This window comes from Pinus tabuliformis, chromosome 7 (assembly GCF_031772625.1).
Source record: "Pinus tabuliformis cultivar Carrire ecotype Pingquan chromosome 7, CPIR1, whole genome shotgun sequence".
Classification (NCBI taxonomy): domain Eukaryota; kingdom Viridiplantae; phylum Streptophyta; class Pinopsida; order Pinales; family Pinaceae; genus Pinus; species Pinus tabuliformis.
This window is the reverse complement of record NC_142293.1, coordinates 1,827,206,251-1,827,222,767: the sequence shown is the minus strand read 5'-3', so window position 1 is coordinate 1,827,222,767 and position 16,517 is coordinate 1,827,206,251. Positions and strand designations below refer to the sequence as shown.

Here is a 16,517-nt window from a genome sequence, read left to right as displayed (position 1 = left end):
TGATCTAGCCAATCTTCCAAATCACACAGGTAAACTTGTCCAAATGTGCATGTGAATCCTAAACAGTAAAATGTAAAGCCCTATTTGTATAAGATTGTTGTGCTTTTAGAGAAAGCTAAGAAAATTGGTTCTCAAAAAATTGGTCCCATATACCATGCAACCATGTTAATATGGCCAATTCAATCCTCAATTTGATTCTAAGAAAACAAGCCCCATAGATGATGTTGTCATGTTAATATGGCCAAATGTGATCCTCAATTTCATTCTAGGAAAACAAGTCCCATAGACCAAGTATGTCTAAAAGGATGTTAAAAGATTTATTATTATTTTTATTTGAAGTTGTGTTTATACATGTTCCATTCCTCCTTACCTATGCTACTTAAGTATATCAGGTCCATTTATCTTTGTGCAATGCTTGCCCATGGCTTTGGAGTTTATGTAGTGAATTTGTCTGTGGCGTAAAGATTTAGTTTTCTGGGTGTGCATTCCCTAGAATTTCCTATTCCTATATTTTATTAGTATATTATGTGGAAGTTCCAGAAATCTTTTCAGAATGTGCCCTTTTTTATATGTTTCCCTTTTTTTGCCCATCTACAACTTGGCCTATTTGTGTTTCCCAATTCTATAAGTGTTCATTTGCAATTCAAACTGCTACAGATATTGTTTCTCCTAACATTCTATTTGTTAGAACTAAAACCCCCATAAAATAGACATACAATATCATTAAAAATAATTTCATGTCTACACATCATTTATCTTATTGTGATGCATCTTTCCCTAGATTTATAATTTGCAGATCCATCTTCCCTGGATCTAAAGTGTAGAGAAGATTACAAAAATAAGAAGCTGTAATATTTGTCATAAATGTTGAAAAATATTTGTTAATTGACAATGTTTCAAGTAAAAAACATATCACATTATTAGTCTTCTACCATCGTTCACCTCTAGGAAATATCTATGTCGTCGACTTCAGAAAAAAGTTAGACACAACCTACGTTTTTATGGATACCATGAATAATATTTTAATGATTTTTTACTTTTAATTTTATATATATATATATATATATATATATATATATATATATAGATATATATATATATATGTATATATATATATATATATTCTTTATTATTTATATTTTTGTAAACGAGGATTTTAAAGCTTTCCCATGCACTCAAATGTACGTGAAAGCCTATGTTCTTGACAAGAAAAATATCAAAACTACTTCCCTAAGCCTTTAATCAAGTGGTTTTGAGCGTTTCATAGTCAATAATAGCCATCAAGCTCCTTTGGTATTCAACATATTATGTTGGATGCCTATGTTGGTAAGAGTTGTTATGCTCACCATTGATGCAGCTTTATTGTTGGAGATAAAGGGCACTCTTGGGGGTCAGGTCAATGGTGATAATGTATTGCTTTCAACATGGAAGGCTTTAGTCCCACTCTGTCAATGGAGGGGAGTCCAATGGATAAAGGTAGATGGCACACATCTCAACTGGAAAGTAGAAATATCACTCTATATAGAGACCCATCAATATTTTCTTACACTATTGAACTTCCTGCAGTTGGGCTTGTAGGAACAATACCCTAAAAGCTAGCAAGGATATCTAGCTTGCAAAGTCTTTATCTAAATATTAACATGCTCACAAGTGTTGTGGGGAAAAATGCCTATGCAGGACGATCCTATCCACCTAAGGTGTGACAGTGCCTTAGCAACAAACAGAGACAGCTATTCTAGTATTCTTCCTTTATGAATCAAGAATGAAGAGAGATGGATAGACTAACCGGTGTCTTCCGTTTGTCCCTCGATCCAGTTTCTCTTCTCTTTGAGAGTTCTCAGCTACTTGCCTCCTCGCTCGCCCAGCTTCAACAGGTCTTTGCAAGATCACAAGAAGAGAACACTACACAAAGACATAGATTCATATTCATAACTAGTTCAGGATTAGAAATAAACTAAACATACTAATGCAGTCATACATCAAAGATACATCAGTATATAGGAGAAACCAAGATAGCTTTATTGATGAATAACAAGGTTCAGGAAGAGATACAACCAAGAAGGCTCCAATCCAGCATCTCCTTCCCAGCAAATGGAATTCCTATCTTCACCTCCCTTCAAAGAATTAAGCACCCAATGATTCTGATCTCAAACCAACAACAATTCTTTGCAATAACAAAATTCCAGCCCCTAGATCTCATGGAGGAGAGATCCATATATAGATGTTTGGAGAGAGGATGAGTCAGCTTGAGATCTGACTAGTGTCCTCTCCCTCTGTCAGTTCTTGTATCCACTTGGAGGTTCTTGCTTCCACTTGGAGATTGAGAACCTCTTACTGATCACCAGTCGAATTCACTGAGGCAAGTGTCATTGAGGAAGATTCTGGAAGCTTCCTGGGTTTTGACACCTTGTGGAATGAACTTGCCACTTGTCAACTCTCGTTCAGCACACCTGGGTAGTGCTTCTACCTGCATTGCAGTGCAGGTAGCACGTTCAGGGTTTGCATTTCAGCGCAAACAGCTAGTGGAGCTCTTGAACTGATCCTGAATTGACTTGTTTTTGAGCAGTTTCTGGTGGAGAACTTCTGTGAGTTACTGTGGTTTGTTAGCCTTGTTCCTCTAGGGGTAGGAACAACATGTTTAGGGACTTTGGATCCCTTAGATTATGGACATTTCATGCTCAATGCTGTAAGGAACAAAAATGTCTATAACAACAAGCCCTATACCTTTAGAACTCTTCAATAGCTTGAGCCTTACAGTCTTGTCATAGAGCCAAAACAGGCTCAATAGTAGCATAATACATTCACTATGGAATCTATATGGACACCTGGTTGAACTTGATCTTGAGAAGAATGAAGTTGTTGGTGTCCATATCAGACCCTACCCTACCAAACATAACATGCCCATGTTTGTAAAAACTGGATTTTAGTGATAACACTAAAAAATAGCTTTTCGCTTGGGTTCATTATACTAATTTGGCTAAATACTGACTATTTGAGATCCTTGATTGGCAATGATCACTTTTTGGAAAATTTTGGCTAGTTAGGGCCATTTGACACTAAGTTTAAGTTTTGATCAAATTCAAGGTCATTAACGTAGATGGGTAAATGATACTATGACCTTGTTATTCCTCATGTTGAATTTGCATTATTCCTCCTTATGAAAGTTTGCAACAGTTGCACCCTTTCGTGTTGGCCTTCCTAGTAATTTGATGGGTAAAAGATATTGTGACCTTTCTATTTCTCATGTTGAATCTGCATTGTTCCCCTTTATGCAAGTTTGTAGAAGTTACACCGTCTTCTGTTAGCCTTTCCAATAATTTGAAAACTAAAACATTACGAACCCCAAGATGGTGCAGAGTGTTTCTGAAGATAAGTGGGACTACTTTAGTAGGGAATGCACAAAATTTCAACCCAAATATATATTAGTATTTCATGGTTACTTCTTAAAATCACTTCCTAGATGGTTGAATGGAATTTTGATACTATTGTTGTACAATTGTATCTCTGAAGGATATTACCCTCTTCATTGCCTTAATATTAAAGGGCTTATTGTTCATGGAGACAACTTGACAATTGGAACTTAATCTTCTTTTTCACAAGTGACATCATAAATAGCCAGAGAAATTGTAGTAGTTAATCGCCTTGGTGTAGAAGTATATTAATTTTTAACATTTACAGAATTTTTTGCATTTTCTCTAGATTCTACAAACAAATCTATAGTGGATGAGGGAATGTTAATAATTATTCCTTTAGTTTCATTTTTATTATACAAACAAATGGTTACATGCGTGTTTCTTTTGATTCCTTTTATGGCAACAATGCATCTAGTCTGTAAAGACATTCAGTGGTGGGAAAGACTAGTGTACAATGTTATATACATTTCATGCTTACTAGTTGATTTGAAATGTAATGATCTTTCTCAGGTTACAATTGTTGTAAGAGGGAGGAACTTCTTTTGTGGATCTTCATGGGTGTGAACTACAGGTCTAGATAGAGCTTTTGTATATTAGATAGTGTGTTGTAAAATTACCTCCCTTTATTCCAGTTTTGTTGTGTTTTCTTGTGGATAGTTATATTTTGAAGTCATATTTTTCTATATTTATTAAATTTCATTTTGATATGAATTTTAATTTTCCTTATAAAACTATCTAAAGAATACATAACACATGTTAAAGTATCAACAACCTAGGATCTTTTTTGAGACAGGATGTAATATTTCTTGTTTATGTTTTAGTGCAGAGAATTGTATATAGAACATCTTATTGCTAGTTAAATGAGATTCATGGATTGTATTTGTCGTTTTACCAAGAGGCTTATAAAATTAAATTTGCAATAGCCCAAACTTTTTAAGGGTATTGATGCGTGTGTTTGAACTTTGACATTATTCTGTACATCCTTTGATGGAACTTACTGTCTAGACCCATACTTTTTTAGAAAATTTTCCATCTCCATGTGATTGAACCATAACTTAGCAGTTGGAATCTTTTATTGATTGAGACTGCAACATGTTAACTTTGGTGGAATTGCTCAAAGGGATTCATATTCTTTGTTTGTACATGCCAATGTTTTAAAACTTGGAATTGGACTTGGATTTGGAATCAAATTGATTAGGACTGATCTGATTTCAATGCATTGGTATCACTAAAAAATACAAAAAAAATATGTAAATTTTAACGATTTTTTTCAAATATTTCAAACCATTAGAGACAAAAAATGAAAAGTCTACTCATGTATATACCATGCTAGGTTGAATAATCAAAATGACTGAGTGCAATATATATCAACAAGAAAACACATAATCAATGAGACTTTTCCTCTCCAAGTGGCCTCAAAAGTCCAAAAAACACGCAACAGGCTATTGGAGTCTGGCCTACTACATAATACGTTATTACATAGTACCTATCATTGATAAACATGGTCAACCATAAAACTCATCACCATTGTTGGGAATGGGATTCTCAATAGGAGCTACAAAATCATTCTCTACCTCAGATTCTTTAGACTCCTTAGGGATATCTACAATTCCAATGGTTATAGTAGTACTAGTAGAAGCACGATAGTTGAGTTACACAGAAAGTGCTTACATGTCCCATGCTTGGTGCTACATCTGCTCTTACTACTCGATCTAGATACAAACCAATTCCCCCCAAATCCAAGTGATCAATATCAAGATGAAGATCAAACTCTAATAAGTGAGACTCCTCTACCCATTCTAAGGTTGGATCAATATCATCGAGCATAATGGGATATGTATCATGTCTTTTGTTTAACAATTAGTTGTATTAGTTTAAGGTTTTATTGCATGAATATGAGATCATTTAATTGTTTTTGTTCCAAATGGTTTCTCTTTTTTGTGTGAATCCACTCAAAGACAAACCAATTGTGATCACACCTAGAAGCATCGCAAGTTAGACGTAAGACTCCAACTGCAAACATTTTCAATTTAGGACACTGGATACCAACTGAATCCCACCAATGTGTTGCAAATACAAATTTAGTTCAACAAATTATATTGTAAATGTGGCTAAAAATTCAAGTATATAAATTTTAAACAATTGATCTTAAAAATACATTAGAATTTCTTACATAGTTGGTCCACATCTTTTGTAATCCTTTTTAGGTTTCTTTCCAAACGCACCCAACTTGTTGTAGTGAGATTTTGATGTGTTGATGTACTTCTAGTTGTTTTGTCTCATTAGGGACCATGCACTCCAACAACTAGTGTAATCCATCTTTGACCTCCACAATCTAATCTCCCTCTAAGTGACCTTTGTAATGATATTTTATGTTCAAGAGATACTCAACTACATGTATAGTTGATGGAATCGATTGTTCCATGTGTCATCAATGATGTCCTAGATAGGCCCATACTCAACTACTCTATCTTTATAGGTTGTCCTTATTGCTATTTTCCTTGATCCATAGCCTCATAGAAGTATCCCATGGATAACGTTTCCCCATTCACCAACTGCAACACCATAATAAGAGGCTCGCCAATTTCCACAAATTTATGATTGTATGATTATTTCCATCAATCCATCCATCTGACATATGGTACAACTTGGCCAAATGAAACTCTAAAATCCTTAAGTGTTCCTCTATGGATGCTTTTTTCTTTTTTAAATAAAATCTCTCAAGTCATGCGAACCAGGGCCTTTGAAGCCTTTCTTGCTGCAATAACAAAATATCACATAGGCTGGTAGTAAGGAGAGCAAGAAGCATTGAAGGGGATATCTACATTATACCACCATCTTGTTATGTATTCACAAGAAGCGTCTTTGCATTTCTTATTCTAATGGGTATCTAAGGTGGGATGAGTTTGAATTGGTTGAGAGACATTAGCAGAGCTAGGGGTTGGTGTGGCATAACTTTAAATGTTCTTTGTTAAGCTACCTAACAACACTAGTAGGGGAAGGAACATAATGAAAGGGGTCCAAGACATTGGCATAGGGGATAGAGGAAGATTCTTCAATTGCAAATTCAAAACCAACATTTGCTTCCATTGCAACAAGTTGCCTCTTCTTCTAGATTTCATTATTTATCGCATTTTTCCTAGCCTTTCATTTTTTTCAAAATCACTTTGCATCCTCATTTTAATCTTTCCAATCTCCTCTAATGGTGCCTTTCATGGGGAAAAATGGCCTCTTATATCAACCAAGTGTTGTTTTAGCCTATGGATCCCTATGTTTCTTGCAAAAGTTGTTGTACATCTCATTAATGAAAACATTAGCATGGATATATGTAGGGTCTTTCAGTCTGAGGGTCATGGTAAATGGAAAGAAAACTCCAAATATGCAATATTGAAAACATACTTTAAACTTCAAAGTTCAAGTTTCAAACTATTATAACTATTAACCATAGAAGGCTAAAAATACAAAAATGCAAAGATGGATTTGAAATCTGCATTTTAAGGAGAGAGAAAAAATAGGGAGAAACATCAAATCCACATTTTAAGGAGAGAAAAAATAGGGATAAACTTGTCATTTCACTGTTTACATACTTGGGAATAAGAAGAATGGACAGTGGGCTCCTCCAAGATTGAAAATGGATTGAACCCTCCTCCCTTAGATGTTAAATATCCACTACAAATAGCCCAATATCAGTGCAAGACAAGGTTTAGCCTCTAATATCACTCTAACTTACTGCTCTTGAATGCTACTCAATGCTATAAGAATCGAACGAGTGACCAAAATGGCCGACCCCTTGAAAAAAGAAGGGAAAAAAATAAACCAAAAAATTGGTCGACCAAAAAAATTAAAAATATATAAATTATTCAAATTTTAAAGAAAAAAAATATAGTCATGTGCATCCACATGAATCCAAACTATTTATACACAAAGTAAATGGAAAGAAACCTCCAAATATGCAAAATTTAAAACCTACTTTAAAATCAAAGTTCAAGTTTCAAACTAGTATAATGATCTAGGTGGATATTGGTGACCGTCCACGAATTCCACTTGGACCCCCACATTGTTTCTTTCAGTTTTTTAGTTTCCTTAATTGTAGGATAGTTTACTATTTTTAGCAGTTTTTCGGGTCCTGAACTTCTGGAGCCGTTTTGAGGCCCTAAACGACGTTTTCTAGGAAAACTGGGAGCAACGTGAGTCCATGGTTCTTTTTGCTCATCCCAAAGTTTTATTCCTCTGATAGATATTTCTAATGAGGTATTGTGCACATCAAACAGAGTTCATATGCCAAAGCTACAACCCCGGGAAGTTGATGTGCCAATTTACCCAAAACGGGGCCCATAGTTTGGCACTTCAAAGGGATTCATATTCTTTGTTTGTACATGCCAATGTTTTAAAACTTGGAATTGGCCTTGGAATCATTCAAGGGTCAATTTGGACTTGGATTTGGAATCAAATTGACTAGGACTGATTTGATTTCAATGCATTGGTATCACTAAAAAATACAAAAAAAATATGTAAATTTTAACGATTTTTTTCAAAGATTTCAAACCATTAGAGACAAAAAAAATTAAAGTATACTCATGTATATAGTACCATGCTAGGTTGAATAATCAAAATGACTGAGTGCAATATATATCAACAAGAAAACACATAAACAATGAGATTTTTCCTCTCCAAGTGGCCTCAAATGTCCAAAAAACACGCAACAGGCTATTGGAGTCTGGCCCACTACATAATAAGTTATTACATAGTACCTATCATTGATAAACATGGTCAACCATAAAACTCATCACCATTGTTGGGAATGGGATTCTCAATAGGAGCTACAAAATCATTCTCTACCTCAGATTCTTTAGACTCCTTAGGGATATCTGCAATTACAATGGTTATAGTAGTACTAGTAGAAGCACGATAGTTGAGTTACACAGAAAGTGCTTACATGTCCCATGCTTGGTGCTACATCTGCTCTTACTACTCGATCTAGATACAAACCAATTCCCCCCAAATCCAAGTGATCAATATCAAGATGAAGATCAAACTCTAATAAGTGAGACTCCTCTACCCATTCTAAGGTTGGATCAATATCATCGAGCATAATGGGATATGTATCATGTCTTTTGTTTAACAATTAGTTGTATTAGTTTAAGGTTTTATTGCATGAATATGAGATCATTTAATTGTTTTTGTTCCAAATGGTTTCTCTTTTTTGTGTGAATCCACTCAAAGACAAACCAATTGTGATCACACCTAGAAGCATCGCAAGTTAGACGTAAGACTCCAACTGCAAACATTTTCAATTTAGGACACTGGATACCAACTGAATCCCACCAATGTGTTGCAAATACAAATTTAGTTCAACAAATTATATTGTAAATGTGGCTAAAAATTCAAGTATATAAATTTTAAACAATTGATCTTAAAAATACATTAGAATTTCTTACATAGTTGGTCCACATCTTTTGTAATCCTTTTTAGGTTTCTTTCCAAACGCACCCAACTTGTTGTAGTGAGATTTTGATGTGTTGATGTACTTCTAGTTGTTTTGTCTCATTAGGGACCATGCACTCCAACAACTAGTGTAATCCATCTTTGACCTCCACAATCTAATCTCCCTCTAAGTGACCTTTGTAATGATATTTTATGTTCAAGAGATACTCAACTACATGTATAGTTGATGGAATCGATTGTTCCATGTGTCATCAATGATGTCCTAGATAGGCCCATACTCAACTACTCTATCTTTATAGGTTGTCCTTATTGCTATTTTCCTTGATCCATAGCCTCATAGAAGTATCCCATGGATAACGTTTCCCCATTCACCAACTGCAACACCATAATAAGAGGCTCGCCAATTTCCACAAATTTATGATTGTATGATTATTTCCATCAATCCATCCATCTGACATATGGTACAACTTGGCCAAATGAAACTCTAAAATCCTTAAGTGTTCCTCTATGGATGCTTTTTTCTTTTTTAAATAAAATCTCTCAAGTCATGCGAACCAGGGCCTTTGAAGCCTTTCTTGCTGCAATAACAAAATATCACATAGGCTGGTAGTAAGGAGAGCAAGAAGCATTGAAGGGGATATCTACATTATACCACCATCTTGTTATGTATTCACAAGAAGCGTCTTTGCATTTCTTATTCTAATGGGTATCTAAGGTGGGATGAGTTTGAATTGGTTGAGAGACATTAGCAGAGCTAGGGGTTGGTGTGGCATAACTTTAAATGTTCTTTGTTAAGCTACCTAACAACACTAGTAGGGGAAGGAACATAATGAAAGGGGTCCAAGACATTGGCATAGGGGATAGAGGAAGATTCTTCAATTGCAAATTCAAAACCAACATTTGCTTCCATTGCAACAAGTTGCCTCTTCTTCTAGATTTCATTATTTATCGCATTTTTCCTAGCCTTTCATTTTTTTCAAAATCACTTTGCATCCTCATTTTAATCTTTCCAATCTCCTCTAATGGTGCCTTTCATGGGGAAAAATGGCCTCTTATATCAACCAAGTGTTGTTTTAGCCTATGGATCCCTATGTTTCTTGCAAAAGTTGTTGTACATCTCATTAATGAAAACATTAGCATGGATATATGTAGGGTCTTTCAGTCTGAGGGTCATGGTAAATGGAAAGAAAACTCCAAATATGCAATATTGAAAACATACTTTAAACTTCAAAGTTCAAGTTTCAAACTATTATAACTATTAACCATAGAAGGCTAAAAATACAAAAATGCAAAGATGGATTTGAAATCTGCATTTTAAGGAGAGAGAAAAAATAGGGAGAAACATCAAATCCACATTTTAAGGAGAGAAAAAATAGGGATAAACTTGTCATTTCACTGTTTACATACTTGGGAATAAGAAGAATGGACAGTGGGCTCCTCCAAGATTGAAAATGGATTGAACCCTCCTCCCTTAGATGTTAAATATCCACTACAAATAGCCCAATATCAGTGCAAGACAAGGTTTAGCCTCTAATATCACTCTAACTTACTGCTCTTGAATGCTACTCAATGCTATAAGAATCGAACGAGTGACCAAAATGGCCGACCCCTTGAAAAAAGAAGGGAAAAAAATAAACCAAAAAATTGGTCGACCAAAAAAATTAAAAATATATAAATTATTCAAATTTTAAAGAAAAAAATATAGTCATGTGCATCCACATGAATCCAAACTATTTATACACAAAGTAAATGGAAAGAAACCTCCAAATATGCAAAATTTAAAACCTACTTTAAAATCAAAGTTCAAGTTTCAAACTAGTATAATGATCTAGGTGGATATTGGTGACCGTCCACGAATTCCACTTGGACCCCCACATTGTTTCTTTCAGTTTTTTAGTTTCCTTAATTGTAGGATAGTTTACTATTTTTAGCAGTTTTTCGGGTCCTGAACTTCTGGAGCCGTTTTCAGGCCCTAAACGACGTTTTCTAGGAAAACTGGGAGCAACGTGAGTCCATGGTTCTTGTTGCTCATCCCAAAGTTTTATTCCTCTGATAGATATTTCTAATGAGGTATTGTGCACATCAAACAGAGTTCATATGCCAAAGCTACAACCCCAGGAAGTTGATGTGCCAATTTACCCGAAACGGGGCCCATAGTTTGGCACTTCAAAGGGATTCATATTCTTTGTTTGTACATGCCAATGTTTTAAAACTTGGAATTGGCCTTGGAATCATTCAAGGGTCAATTTGGACTTGGATTTGGAATCAAATTGACTAGGACTGATTTGATTTCAATGCATTGGTATCACTAAAAAATACAAAAAAAATATGTAAATTTTAACGATTTTTTTCAAAGATTTCAAACCATTAGAGACAAAAAAAATTAAAGTATACTCATGTATATAGTACCATGCTAGGTTGAATAATCAAAATGACTGAGTGCAATATATATCAACAAGAAAACACATAAACAATGAGATTTTTCCTCTCCAAGTGGCCTCAAATGTCCAAAAAACACGCAACAGGCTATTGGAGTCTGGCCCACTACATAATAAGTTATTACATAGTACCTATCATTGATAAACATGGTCAACCATAAAACTCATCACCATTGTTGGGAATGGGATTCTCAATAGGAGCTACAAAATCATTCTCTACCTCAGATTCTTTAGACTCCTTAGGGATATCTGCAATTACAATGGTTATAGTAGTACTAGTAGAAGCACGATAGTTGAGTTACACAGAAAGTGCTTACATGTCCCATGCTTGGTGCTACATCTGCTCTTACTACTCGATCTAGATACAAACCAATTCCCCCCAAATCCAAGTGATCAATATCAAGATGAAGATCAAACTCTAATAAGTGAGACTCCTCTACCCATTCTAAGGTTGGATCAATATCATCGAGCATAATGGGATATGTATCATGTCTTTTGTTTAACAATTAGTTGTATTAGTTTAAGGTTTTATTGCATGAATATGAGATCATTTAATTGTTTTTGTTCCAAATGGTTTCTCTTTTTTGTGTGAATCCACTCAAAGACAAACCAATTGTGATCACACCTAGAAGCATCGCAAGTTAGACGTAAGACTCCAACTGCAAACATTTTCAATTTAGGACACTGGATACCAACTGAATCCCACCAATGTGTTGCAAATACAAATTTAGTTCAACAAATTATATTGTAAATGTGGCTAAAAATTCAAGTATATAAATTTTAAACAATTGATCTTAAAAATACATTAGAATTTCTTACATAGTTGGTCCACATCTTTTGTAATCCTTTTTAGGTTTCTTTCCAAACGCACCCAACTTGTTGTAGTGAGATTTTGATGTGTTGATGTACTTCTAGTTGTTTTGTCTCATTAGGGACCATGCACTCCAACAACTAGTGTAATCCATCTTTGACCTCCACAATCTAATCTCCCTCTAAGTGACCTTTGTAATGATATTTTATGTTCAAGAGATACTCAACTACATGTATAGTTGATGGAATCGATTGTTCCATGTGTCATCAATGATGTCCTAGATAGGCCCATACTCAACTACTCTATCTTTATAGGTTGTCCTTATTGCTATTTTCCTTGATCCATAGCCTCATAGAAGTATCCCATGGATAACGTTTCCCCATTCACCAACTGCAACACCATAATAAGAGGCTCGCCAATTTCCACAAATTTATGATTGTATGATTATTTCCATCAATCCATCCATCTGACATATGGTACAACTTGGCCAAATGAAACTCTAAAATCCTTAAGTGTTCCTCTATGGATGCTTTTTTCTTTTTTAAATAAAATCTCTCAAGTCATGCGAACCAGGGCCTTTGAAGCCTTTCTTGCTGCAATAACAAAATATCACATAGGCTGGTAGTAAGGAGAGCAAGAAGCATTGAAGGGGATATCTACATTATACCACCATCTTGTTATGTATTCACAAGAAGCGTCTTTGCATTTCTTATTCTAATGGGTATCTAAGGTGGGATGAGTTTGAATTGGTTGAGAGACATTAGCAGAGCTAGGGGTTGGTGTGGCATAACTTTAAATGTTCTTTGTTAAGCTACCTAACAACACTAGTAGGGGAAGGAACATAATGAAAGGGGTCCAAGACATTGGCATAGGGGATAGAGGAAGATTCTTCAATTGCAAATTCAAAACCAACATTTGCTTCCATTGCAACAAGTTGCCTCTTCTTCTAGATTTCATTATTTATCGCATTTTTCCTAGCCTTTCATTTTTTTCAAAATCACTTTGCATCCTCATTTTAATCTTTCCAATCTCCTCTAATGGTGCCTTTCATGGGGAAAAATGGCCTCTTATATCAACCAAGTGTTGTTTTAGCCTATGGATCCCTATGTTTCTTGCAAAAGTTGTTGTACATCTCATTAATGAAAACATTAGCATGGATATATGTAGGGTCTTTCAGTCTGAGGGTCATGGTAAATGGAAAGAAAACTCCAAATATGCAATATTGAAAACATACTTTAAACTTCAAAGTTCAAGTTTCAAACTATTATAACTATTAACCATAGAAGGCTAAAAATACAAAAATGCAAAGATGGATTTGAAATCTGCATTTTAAGGAGAGAGAAAAAATAGGGAGAAACATCAAATCCACATTTTAAGGAGAGAAAAAATAGGGATAAACTTGTCATTTCACTGTTTACATACTTGGGAATAAGAAGAATGGACAGTGGGCTCCTCCAAGATTGAAAATGGATTGAACCCTCCTCCCTTAGATGTTAAATATCCACTACAAATAGCCCAATATCAGTGCAAGACAAGGTTTAGCCTCTAATATCACTCTAACTTACTGCTCTTGAATGCTACTCAATGCTATAAGAATCGAACGAGTGACCAAAATGGCCGACCCCTTGAAAAAAGAAGGGAAAAAAATAAACCAAAAAATTGGTCGACCAAAAAAATTAAAAATATATAAATTATTCAAATTTTAAAGAAAAAAAATATAGTCATGTGCATCCACATGAATCCAAACTATTTATACACAAAGTAAATGGAAAGAAACCTCCAAATATGCAAAATTTAAAACCTACTTTAAAATCAAAGTTCAAGTTTCAAACTAGTATAATGATCTAGGTGGATATTGGTGACCGTCCACGAATTCCACTTGGACCCCCACATTGTTTCTTTCAGTTTTTTAGTTTCCTTAATTGTAGGATAGTTTACTATTTTTAGCAGTTTTTCGGGTCCTGAACTTCTGGAGCCGTTTTGAGGCCCTAAACGACGTTTTCTAGGAAAACTGGGAGCAACGTGAGTCCATGGTTCTTTTTGCTCATCCCAAAGTTTTATTCCTCTGATAGATATTTCTAATGAGGTATTGTGCACATCAAACAGAGTTCATATGCCAAAGCTACAACCCCGGGAAGTTGATGTGCCAATTTACCCAAAACGGGGCCCATAGTTTGGCACTTCAAAGGGATTCATATTCTTTGTTTGTACATGCCAATGTTTTAAAACTTGGAATTGGCCTTGGAATCATTCAAGGGTCAATTTGGACTTGGATTTGGAATCAAATTGACTAGGACTGATTTGATTTCAATGCATTGGTATCACTAAAAAATACAAAAAAAATATGTAAATTTTAACGATTTTTTTCAAAGATTTCAAACCATTAGAGACAAAAAAAATTAAAGTATACTCATGTATATAGTACCATGCTAGGTTGAATAATCAAAATGACTGAGTGCAATATATATCAACAAGAAAACACATAAACAATGAGATTTTTCCTCTCCAAGTGGCCTCAAATGTCCAAAAAACACGCAACAGGCTATTGGAGTCTGGCCCACTACATAATAAGTTATTACATAGTACCTATCATTGATAAACATGGTCAACCATAAAACTCATCACCATTGTTGGGAATGGGATTCTCAATAGGAGCTACAAAATCATTCTCTACCTCAGATTCTTTAGACTCCTTAGGGATATCTGCAATTACAATGGTTATAGTAGTACTAGTAGAAGCACGATAGTTGAGTTACACAGAAAGTGCTTACATGTCCCATGCTTGGTGCTACATCTGCTCTTACTACTCGATCTAGATACAAACCAATTCCCCCCAAATCCAAGTGATCAATATCAAGATGAAGATCAAACTCTAATAAGTGAGACTCCTCTACCCATTCTAAGGTTGGATCAATATCATCGAGCATAATGGGATATGTATCATGTCTTTTGTTTAACAATTAGTTGTATTAGTTTAAGGTTTTATTGCATGAATATGAGATCATTTAATTGTTTTTGTTCCAAATGGTTTCTCTTTTTTGTGTGAATCCACTCAAAGACAAACCAATTGTGATCACACCTAGAAGCATCGCAAGTTAGACGTAAGACTCCAACTGCAAACATTTTCAATTTAGGACACTGGATACCAACTGAATCCCACCAATGTGTTGCAAATACAAATTTAGTTCAACAAATTATATTGTAAATGTGGCTAAAAATTCAAGTATATAAATTTTAAACAATTGATCTTAAAAATACATTAGAATTTCTTACATAGTTGGTCCACATCTTTTGTAATCCTTTTTAGGTTTCTTTCCAAACGCACCCAACTTGTTGTAGTGAGATTTTGATGTGTTGATGTACTTCTAGTTGTTTTGTCTCATTAGGGACCATGCACTCCAACAACTAGTGTAATCCATCTTTGACCTCCACAATCTAATCTCCCTCTAAGTGACCTTTGTAATGATATTTTATGTTCAAGAGATACTCAACTACATGTATAGTTGATGGAATCGATTGTTCCATGTGTCATCAATGATGTCCTAGATAGGCCCATACTCAACTACTCTATCTTTATAGGTTGTCCTTATTGCTATTTTCCTTGATCCATAGCCTCATAGAAGTATCCCATGGATAACGTTTCCCCATTCACCAACTGCAACACCATAATAAGAGGCTCGCCAATTTCCACAAATTTATGATTGTATGATTATTTCCATCAATCCATCCATCTGACATATGGTACAACTTGGCCAAATGAAACTCTAAAATCCTTAAGTGTTCCTCTATGGATGCTTTTTTCTTTTTTAAATAAAATCTCTCAAGTCATGCGAACCAGGGCCTTTGAAGCCTTTCTTGCTGCAATAACAAAATATCACATAGGCTGGTAGTAAGGAGAGCAAGAAGCATTGAAGGGGATATCTACATTATACCACCATCTTGTTATGTATTCACAAGAAGCGTCTTTGCATTTCTTATTCTAATGGGTATCTAAGGTGGGATGAGTTTGAATTGGTTGAGAGACATTAGCAGAGCTAGGGGTTGGTGTGGCATAACTTTAAATGTTCTTTGTTAAGCTACCTAACAACACTAGTAGGGGAAGGAACATAATGAAAGGGGTCCAAGACATTGGCATAGGGGATAGAGGAAGATTCTTCAATTGCAAATTCAAAACCAACATTTGCTTCCATTGCAACAAGTTGCCTCTTCTTCTAGATTTCATTATTTATCGCATTTTTCCTAGCCTTTCATTTTTTTCAAAATCACTTTGCATCCTCATTTTAATCTTTCCAATCTCCTCTAATGGTGCCTTTCATGGGGAAAAATGGCCTCTTATATCAACCAAGTGTTGTTTTAGCCTATGGATCCCTATGTTTCTTGCAAAAGTTGTTGTACATCTCATTAATGAAA

The 16,517-nt window shown here is 35.0% G+C and overlaps 2 pseudogenes; both read left to right on the top strand.

Moving 5' to 3' along the window:
* LOC149255700 (putative kinase-like protein TMKL1) overlaps positions 1–2,946 on the top strand; it is a 145,321-nt pseudogene extending 142,375 nt beyond the window's left edge.
* A 263-nt stretch (positions 2,947–3,209) lies between these two features.
* The window catches only part of LOC149255698 (protein NRT1/ PTR FAMILY 8.3-like), a 35,050-nt pseudogene continuing 21,742 nt past the window's right edge, over positions 3,210–16,517 (top strand).